This window comes from Octopus bimaculoides, chromosome 9 (genome assembly GCF_046866305.1).
Source record: "Octopus bimaculoides isolate indiv1 chromosome 9, ASM4686630v1, whole genome shotgun sequence".
In the NCBI taxonomy this organism is placed as follows: Eukaryota; Metazoa; Mollusca; class Cephalopoda; order Octopoda; family Octopodidae; genus Octopus; species Octopus bimaculoides.
Window position 1 is genome coordinate 46,829,245 of NC_142936.1, and position 11,000 is coordinate 46,840,244.

Here is an 11,000-nt window from a genome sequence, read left to right on the forward strand (position 1 = left end):
TGCGAGACCTGGACAACCTACCGTAGGCACATCCAACATCTCGAACGACGTCACCAGTGATGCTTGCGTAACATCTCATGGCACTCTCGGGTGCCTGATGCGAGAGTACTGGAGCTAGTGAAAATGCGTAGGATTGTGTCCATAATTATGAAACAGCAGGTTAAATGGCTTGGATATCTCGTCGGTTTAAATGAGATCTTTATGCCAAAATAGGTGCTGTAATGTGAGCTGAGGCAAGGAAAATATCTGCATTCCAAGCCCCACAAAGGTTTCAAAATTAGTCTCAAAGGCACTTAAAACTATTAATATTTATACTAATATCTGGGAAGATCTTGTATCATTTAGTGATTTGTGGAGGAACGTGATTGCTAATAGTGTTAAAGAATTCGGGAACAACAGAATTGTACTTACACGGAGAATTCGAACCATACCCCTGGGAAGTGCACATAAAAGCTATTTCGTGTGCCCAGTGTATATATTATTAAGGTGGTTATACGCAATTTACAAGCAAATATCACAAGTACAATCGTTTCTAATGATCCGGATTTCCTCTTGCATTGGTTATGGCATGATTTATCAACTTTTGTGAGATGTTTCTGGTTTTGAAGGAACATATTTACTCCTACCAGTCGTCTATTGGTATCTGTCGTTTACTGCCTTGAAGGCAAAAATGCTAATTGCCCTCCAATATATTTGTTTCCTTTGATTCGATAGACTATTCCATACTTTCTTCATTTGGTTCCTTTCATTCAATGCTTTATTCTCCTAACGTATTTCATTGCATTCCTTAGAAATATCCTGTGTATTGGAATGTTCTATTGTTGGTGCAACAGAAGTCGTATTCGGAATTATTTCTGCATTGTTTGTAGGGTGTTTTAATGTGAACAAAATTAATTTTTCTGTGTAAATCAAGGCCTCCATTTCTCGAAATTCTAATATGAGTCACATTTGTTTTTGAGGATCGTCAGTTGTTTTGGGAAATTTCCACTAAAATGCCTTCACTTAAGCTTATTTCGAAATGTTAGTTTCCATCCTGGTCATGTATCAGTTGCTTAAATATTTAAAAGCTTTTGTAAAAATTACTTGATACAAATAAAAGAAACAAAAAAAAATTTAAGTTATTAACTATTAAAAAAATATTCTTTTTTTTAACAAAATATCATTAACTTTTTCTAGTAATATCCTGCTAAAAGAGTTTCACTGGATAGAATTTCTAAGGCAGGCAGTTTATGACATCCTACCGATACCATCCAATGTGGTGTCCTGCTGGAGAAGGTGAAATCAGCAGCTTAGCACCGACACATAACAGCTACTAAGTACATGCTCTGTAGCTGTCCAAATTACCTGTGAGAGGAGCACTACCGTTAGAGGCATGAGTGGTTCCTGAAGGTCATAGTAGCGGGATTATTCCTTACTGGCTCTTACGCCAAACGAAGGAGAATATCGTCCTTGTGAAGGATACTAATGCAATATTATAGTCGACCGGGAAAGTATCTGTTGTTGTCAGATACAATCACCTGAATATCGCTAAGAACAGACATGCAGCTGATCTTGGAGGCATCTAAACATTGGTTCTGTCAGAACTCTCTGCTCCTGGGAGAATCATATTAAAGAGGCAAATAAGAGAAAAAAAGAGGAGTTTGTGGAGTTGTGCTGACACAGTGACAAGCACGGAATGATCCTACTGACATCGGATACAGAGGGTTTGAAGGCCATTGTTTCTGAAAAAACCTACAAAATGCTGGACAGAACACAAACCAGATGGCAGAAGGTCAATAAGCTGCTTATGGAGGTAGCTTACGCTGCTTCAAGGTGGCTATGAATGAAAAGGTGTGAACTCTTAAATGTGTAGTGCTACTCAGGTTAGGGCCAATTAGACATAAGCTGAGGCGTGATTGGGCTGAAATGAGACGCTAGCATGAGAGTACCTACCGAAACAGCCAGTCGTTTCAGGAAACGTTACTGAGGAAATGCCCAGATGCATCACCGGATGCTGTATGGAACGACCCATTACTCCCTGCATGTCATTACAGAAAAGCAAAAAAAAAAAAACAAAAAAAAAGAAAACACTTGTATTTAAAATAAATAACTTAACTTGGAATATTTATCTTATTTCGACCATTTTGCGGCATAAACTCTAGAAGTTTAAACCGAAGACGAATTTAGCATTCATTCTTCAATGTCCACTGAAACAAATAAAAATATTTAAAATGCAGCAAATAAAACTCTTATGTGTGGCTACATACACACACACACATACATACATACATACATACATACATATACACGCATATATATATATGTGTGTGCATATGTATGTATGTGTGTATGTATGTATGTTTGGAGAGAGAGAAAGAGAAATCTAGACGTTTATATGTGTTTATATGTATATATATATATATACGTATATATAAGCACACACATATGTGTGTGTCTGTGAGTGTATAGATACGCATACACACACACACACACATATATATATGTATGTATATACATATATATATATATATATATATATATATATATATATATATATATATATATATATATATATATATATATATATATATATATATATATATATATATGTATGTATATATTTGTATACATGTATGTGCACATACATGTATGTACACATATGGATAATTGTTTTATTCAGTCAACCACTTGGTTCAACGATGTGTAGAGAAATGTCTTTGCACTTCATGAAAAAAAATCAGAAAACTCTTTTTTTTTTATTGATTAATAAAACTTATAAGTTTTGTGTTTGCCGCATTATGATAAATTGTTGGTGAACTAAACCGGAATTACGAAATCTATTTATGGCTACTACTTACGAGATTCAGCCAATTGATATTTCAAACGAGATATTAAATAATAATATTGCAGAATAAATGTTGAAACCTAAATACAATGGATAAATACTGATTGTATAATTAGGTATCAAAAGTATGTACTACTGAAAAGCGATAATATTCCAGACAAACTACGACTACTATGCCATTTAGATTGTCATTCAGTAATATCTAAAGCAGTAAATTATTTTCTTATGGTTGGATTATGCTATGTGCGGTCGGAAATCGTCTATCTTGAGAATGGTCTGGTGGGAGATATATTTGGTTCCACAACCTAATCAAAACTTGAGATTTGATGGTTTCTTTGATGAGCTCAGCATTAGAGTCAAACATGCCGGAAATTGCCTTCCCTATGCAGCGGGAAAATAGAAAATTGTAAATGATTGGCCAATAATGAATTTATCTTCATCACATAATTTATTCAAGTTATGTAGATAGGTGCATGCGTAGTTGTGAGGCTAGAAGCTTGCTTCTCAACCACATGGTTCCGGGTTCAATCCGACTGGGTGGCACCTTGGGTAAGTATCTTCTACTATAGCCTCGGATCAACCACAGCCTTGTGAGCGGATTTGGTAGATGGAAACTGAAAGAAGCCTATTGTGTATATTCATATTTACACACACACACACACACACACACACACACACACACACACACACACACACACATATGTGTATGTATGTATGTAAATATCTATGCATGTGTGTCTTACTTTTTTTTGGTCTCCCCACTTGCTCACCGCTTGAAAACCGGTATTGGTGTGTTTGCGTCTCCGTAACTTAGCGGTTCAGCACAAGTGACCAATAGAATAAGTAACAGGATTTTAAGATAAAAATAAGTACTGCGGTCGATTCATTCGACTAAAAAAAAAAGAAAAATTCAAGGCGGTGCACTAACATGGCCGCATTCTAATGAAACAAGTATTAGATAAATGTATAAAAGAAAACTATCATTTTTTCCCTTAAAAGATACATGCTCTAGCAGAGTACCTGTGCCTCGTGTCCATAGAATTCTGGCTGACTCAACCCTACATGTCATCCCATAAATAATACGGTTCTTTTATACTTCTTTTATTTTTCAAAATTAAGATAAAAATGTTCTTTTTAAATCTAAAATATACTCTCCTTCATTTTCTATAATGCTCTTCCATCTATCTGGTAGACATGCAAGGCCCTTCTTCCAAAATTCACTAGTCCGTAACGAAAAATATTCCTCCAATACTGTTCTGACCTCGTCTACAGAATCCATATTTTTTCTGTCCAACTGGTTTTGAAGACTGCTAAATAAATGATTATCAGATTGGACAATATCCGGCTAATACGGTGGGTGGGGCATCGTTTACCATTTAACTGTTCCAGCCTTTGGAATTTCACACTCACTGTATGTGTCCGAGCATTATCCTAAGAGAAGAACACCTTTCGTCATGAAACCAAACATGCTCGTTTTGCTTCTAGCGCTGACTTAAGCCGCTCAAGCTGCTCGCAGTAGATCTCCTTTGTTATCGTTTGATTCGAGTTTAAAAGTTCAAAGTGGACTAAACCTTTCATATCCCATCAAACACTTTACGTGGGTGAAGACCTTCTTTAGTTTGAAGGAGCCGGTGTTTCTCCTTTCCCTACCCGCTGTTTTCGGCACTTGACATTTTTAGAGAGAAGCCATTTCTCGTCAACAGTCAATATTCGGTCCAAAAATGGTTTATTCGTGTGAACAGACATTCACTCTCTGCGGGCGATTAGACTCGGAAAATTTGTAAGGACACCATTGAGCCAATTTCCTGATTTTTCCGATGGCACGCATATGTCGATGAATGGCTGAAAGGCCAAATCCAAGCTTCTCTGCTAGTTCCTCAACAGTTACGATGGGATTTTGGTCTACCAGGGTTTTCAGGATGTCCTCGTCGAACTCTACAGATCTTCGAGGACGAGGCTCGTCTTCTAGGCTACAGTTTCCGGCTCGAAATTTCTGGAACCACTGTTCACACTGGTTTACGCTTATTGTCCGATCCCCATATACTGCATTAATATTCCTCGCACTTTCCGTTGCGTTGTTTTTATTGAACTCATAAAACAAAATATACCGAGCGAAGGTGGGAAGGGATTGTGCCAAATTGTAGCATTGAAAGTTACACAAATGCCAAAACGGATCGCCATTGCACAGTGCCAAAGCTGCCAACAATGCCATCGCGCTTCAGGATCAGTTACTGCAACCGTCTTGATTTGAAGGGCTCACAACTTTTTAATATTCTTCCAAAGAGCCTGAGAGACCTACAGAAAGTGCATGTAGGTACTTTCAAAACAAAACTGGATCTCTTCCTATCGAGAATCTCAGATGAACCTACCTCAGAAGAGGAGGAGGAGGAGGAGGTGCAAATGAGGAAGGACATTAACATCAAACTCCCGTATTCACCAAATGCTACAAATTGGAGGAGGCTCTCAATAATAGCAGTTTAGCAAAGCGGCAGTGCTCTAGCATGGCCACAGCTTTATGCTGAAACTGATTAATATACATATATATATATATATATATATTTCATAAATGAGAATCAATTCTCCCTAAGAGGTTTAAATTTGAGCGGGTATATTGACCTGCCTAACTTGCTTATCCTAACATTTACTTCTATAAACATATAAATATATACACACATGTACAATTACACAAACACACACAAACACATGTACGCAAGTAATGTCCTATAGGGCGTTTAGGTGGTGAGTTGGAAGTATCGTTAGCACGCCGGGCAAAATTATGTTCTGAGTTCAAATTCCACTGAAGTCAACTTTGCCTTTCATCCACCCGGGGTCGATAAAATAAGTTCCAGTCGAAAAATAAGATCGATGTAATCGAACTACTCCTCCCCCAAGATTACTGGCATTGAGCCAAAAGTTTGGAAACAATAAATTATAGGACGTTGGAATTCGATAATGATCAGAGGGCAAACAAAACTAAATAACTCGTGGTATTTAGCTCCAGCTGTTTACGGACTGGTTTCAAATCGTCCGTAGCTCAACTCTGCCTTTCTCCATTCAGATAGATTTGTTGATTAAAGGAAAAAAATGGCAACGGTTTCTGGATACAAGCCATTCGTATTTTCGTTTGCTCTCCGACATTGCAGCAAACGAAACATTTGAGATACGAAGAGAAAAATGTATTTCTTCGAAACAGACGCGTTCACACACACACACGTACACACAAATACACACACACATACACGCACTCACAAATACATACATACACATATGCACATAAATATATATGATAAAATGTTGCTACCTTAAACTTGAGGACAAACACCTCTCCTCGGATACATTTTTATTTTACGAATCTTATATAAGTAGCCGGATAGGTAAACATATGTATTATCAGATATCAAGTAAAAGGAATTATAAAATAGTCTGAAGCTCATTGGTAATTTATATGATCGATATTTGATATATAACAGTGAAAGAGAAAACAGTACAACTGGTATGGAGTCAGGTGAGATTAGATATAAAGATCTCTAAAACTAATACTTTGGCTATCGATAACTGTCAGAAATTCACCTGCCTTGAAAATACGTCTCATTGACATCCTTTATCTATTGTTACTAAACTAAAATACAGAATGCGAAGAGACTACTACCTTATAAGAGAAAAAGAGAAGATAACCATTCAGTTATATTTATGATTGAATGGATGGCTTCGTTTTCTTTTCTACGATGGTGTTTTCTTTGTATTTTCTATTTAAGTTCGATGATAATAGAGGTGACGACAATAAAATGTATGTTTAAGGCAGGTGAATCGCTGATATTTTATCGGCTGCCGGAGTATTCATTTTAAAGTTGCTTACATCTTTATATTATTATATTCTTTACTACAGAACATAGCTAGAAATTTTCAACCAGCGCTCTCTGTAAACACAGATGCAAACAACTTGCCTTTCCATACAAATACACACACAAACACACATATATACAAAAACATACACACATAATTATATAGGCACAATCAGGCTATGAACCGCACTAACTTTTGTCATACTTTAAGGATTGTATTTTTGACCAAGTAGCGTCAACTGTTGCATGTATACATACATACATACATACATACATACATACATACCAATCTTGGGAAATTACGCAACTCAACGTCAGAATGGACAAACCTAATTCGAAAACTACAGATCCAATCCATCACTGGAACTGTAAAAGTATGTAAAACTTTCCAGAAGTTTATCATGTAAATATATATATGAATATGTCTAGATATGCAACTATATGCATGAGAATACACACACTAAACAAAACATACAAATCTGGACATATACATACATACATACATACATACATACATACATACAAGCAAAAATATCCTAGAGCCTTGAATCTAGGTGAGAAACCGGCTCATTCTCTGTGGTAAGAAATCTTGAAATAAAACTGAACAATGACATACAAATAAAAATACTCTGCTGCTGGTGCTGAAATTCCAGCGAGGAGCCTTGGATCTATGTTAGACACCCGCTCTTTCTCTGTTAGCAAGACATCTTGAAATAAATATGAACAATGACAGACAGACATAGAACCCTGGGGAGAGAGTGCACATTCTTAGTTCGTAAGCTACAAAGGATCACGATATCTTGGACTATAGAAAGCTGTAAGACCTTAGAATTAAAAGGTTGTTAATTCCTTTTCTCTGTGGTGGATGTCCAGGGATGTGGAGCTCTTGCTATTGCATTTCTTTTTTTTGTATTTTGTGTATGTGTACATCTAGAGTAGTTTACTTCACTTCTAAGGTTCAGCAAACTATGACTTCTGCCGTTATTTCTACTGGGTCTTTGAACCCGATATTCCCTCGTCTTTGTATCTTTTTTACTACCAACCGAAATGCATTTTTGTGGTTATATTCTCTATATTCGTCCATTTTTTATTGTTTTCTCCATCCTTTTATGGGGGTTTATCTGGTTGTTATTACTCTTTTACTCTTGTTCTTGTTTCAGTCATTTGACTGTGGCCATGCTGGAGCACCACCTTTAGTCGAGCAAATCGACCCCGGGACTTATTCTTTGTAAGCCTAGTACTTATTCTATCGGTCTGTTTTGCCGAACCGCTAAGTGACGGTGACATAAACACACCAGCATCGGTTGTCAAGCAATGCTAGGGGGACAAACACAGACACACAAACACACACACACACACACACACATATATATATATATATATATATATATACATATATACGACGAGCTTCTTTCAGTTTCCGTCTACCAAATCCACTCACAAGGCTTTGGTCGGCCCAAGGTTATAGCAGAAGACACTTGCCCAAGATGCCACGCAGTGGGACTGAACCCGGAACCATGTGGTTGGTAAGCAAGCTACTTACCACACAGTCACTATGGTTATTTTGGAGAGTGTAATTTGCTATCCTACGGATTATCTTATATTTATCTTTTTTTTTATCTATTTGGTAATACACTAATTTAATTTTTTGTTTCCTGCTTCTTTGTTACCGTAATTCTCATTTAGTTTAAATACCTCCTGGTTAGCTGACGGTCTGGATATGCGGCTGAATACGTTTCTGACAATAGACTGGGTTATGTATTTGGAGTGATTGCTATTGTACTTTATGTATTTAAAGTTATTATTAGGTTTATGGCGTAGTTTGAATAGGCCGGTACTTAGATCTAGCAGAACATCTAAGAAGTTGACTGCCCTATGCTTTTGAAGACTTTGATTAATTTTTCCTGTATATCTCTATCGCGATCTTGGAAGGGATATGGAGGGTGATAAAGCGTCATCTCTGAATAAGCATCCTGGAAATTCTTTATTAAAGCAGGATAAAATAGAAATCCCTACTAGATCGGTTACCTCAGCGGAGTCGTTTGATCTCATAGCTATATCAAACATATCTTTTCTCACCTTGTATATCCTTTCGAATTCTGTAATAAACTTTCGGTCGGCTAGTACTACATCCACTTCATTCCTAGATAGCTCAATTTTTCATGGCGAAAATAAGTGCTTTGTTGAGGAGGATGAGGCTAATAGAGGCATAGTAACTTTATATATCTATTTGGATGAATTTCATTTGCTTTTTTTCCCGTTGATTTGGTTAAACCAACCTATTATCGCGTATGAACTAAACCAACGGTTAAGTTTTATAATGTTACTAACTGCTGGTATATATTTATCTATGATGTGTTTGCTTATTCTACCTTGGTCTGATTGCGAGGGGCATATTAGTCTTACAGAAGGGTTAGTGGTGATGTTTAGCTTGTGCTTTTTGAGGCTAATTCTGGGGGTTCTAGGCTGATATGGTTTAGTTTTTTTCTTCTAATCTATATTTCTCCATAATCTTCTTAGCCTGTAAATTATGATTAGTTAAGTAGTTGGCATGAGTTACTTTATAGTATTTCAGTATTTATTTTTGTGTAGTGTGTGGTATAAAGAGCATTTTAAATGGTACAAGTTACCAGTTTTTAATCTGCATGTATGAGAATCCCTTCTTTCTTCTGTTGTTCTTTCACTAGTTTGTGCAGTTTTCTAAAGTGCTTGTTCTTCCTCAAGGAGAATTTGTGTAATTTGATGTTTTTAACTATACTCAAAAGATGGTCTTCGAATCCGGCAAGTTGTGGGTTTGATGCTGGGTATTTCCGTGATTCGAATATAGGCTGTATTTGCTCATCGTTCTTGTTGATAATCATTTCTTCTTCCCGGTCGTGATAGTATGCTCGCCACCTCATGTGATGTATAAATAAATTGATTTTATCGATGAGAACCTTTATGAACTCTTGTTTGGGTGTTCATAACGGGATGTCTTTTCGAGATGTGTCCATGTTAATTCTCTCCATATTTTATAGTATTCTACCATAGCCGCCCAATGAAATTCGAGAAGTATTCTTAATATGAGTTTACAGGGATATATTAGCCGAGCGGATACCGTGGTGGATCTTAGTTATGCTCCAGGTTACGGAACCTAACCAACAAACAATTAACTGTATTCAGTTCGCTTCCAGATTAGCTGGTGGTAAGACTCTGAACGAAGTTGCACAGGAAATTATGCCCGCTTGCATGTGCAACTGCAATACTCTATGCAGTAGAAACGGGTGTAGGTCTAATAACAATAGAAAATATGCTGTATGGCATTGTAAAATAAAAAGAAATAAATTTTGAGGATGAACAAGTCTCCATATTCCATATCACTATAATTATTGCTAATATACACTTCAAATAATATTACAATTCAGAGAAGCGAACACAGAATTACCCATGAGAGGGAATTTACAGAGTGGGGGAAACAAACAGAAGTCGTAGACGTTAAATAGGAATCGATGCGGTTAGCCGTCATCTGGAACATAATTGAGAACCAGTAAGATGTCACCCCGGATAATGTACACACACACATACACACATACACACGCACACTCGCACACATATATACACATCCAAATTTATGAGGACATTAATATACCAATGATAATTATACCTCTCTTTCTCTCTCTCATTACCTCTCTCTCTCTCTCATTACCTCTCTTTCTCTCTCTCATTACCTCTCTCTCTCTCATTACCTCTCTCTCTCTCATTACCTCTCTCTCTCATTACCTCTCTCTCTCTCATTACCTCTCTTTCTCTCTCTCATTACCTCTCTCTCTCTCTCTCATTACCTCTCTCCTCCTCATCCCCTCTTCTCTCATCCCCTCTTCTATCATCTCTCTATTGATAATCGATTACAGATAGGTCAACCTAAACCGAAACATGACCGTAGCTTCTACTATTTGGATTTAAAGACCAGGTACCCTCCAATCAGCATCATCTATATTGTCCCAATATTGCAGTTATTTGAACTTATTGGTGTTATCTTGCTTCCTATTCCTTTTGATTTCGACGCCCCGGAGGTTGTCCTCCACTAATTGTTTCGATAATATCAGTAACCCGAAGTTTTTCAATTCGCTATGAGTGACCCTGCCTTTACCATATGTGTCAGGCGTGTTTTCTCTAAGTCTGGATATTTCTTTAAGAAATTCTACTCATGACGATTCTCTGAATTTTGTTCTCTTTATCCGCTTTAGTTTCTTCCTCAGAGGTTGTCATTCAAAAGCACTCACTCAGTCCAGAAACAAACACAACTCTGTTGTACACAAATATACATAAGCGAAGATATATATACAGGCATGCAC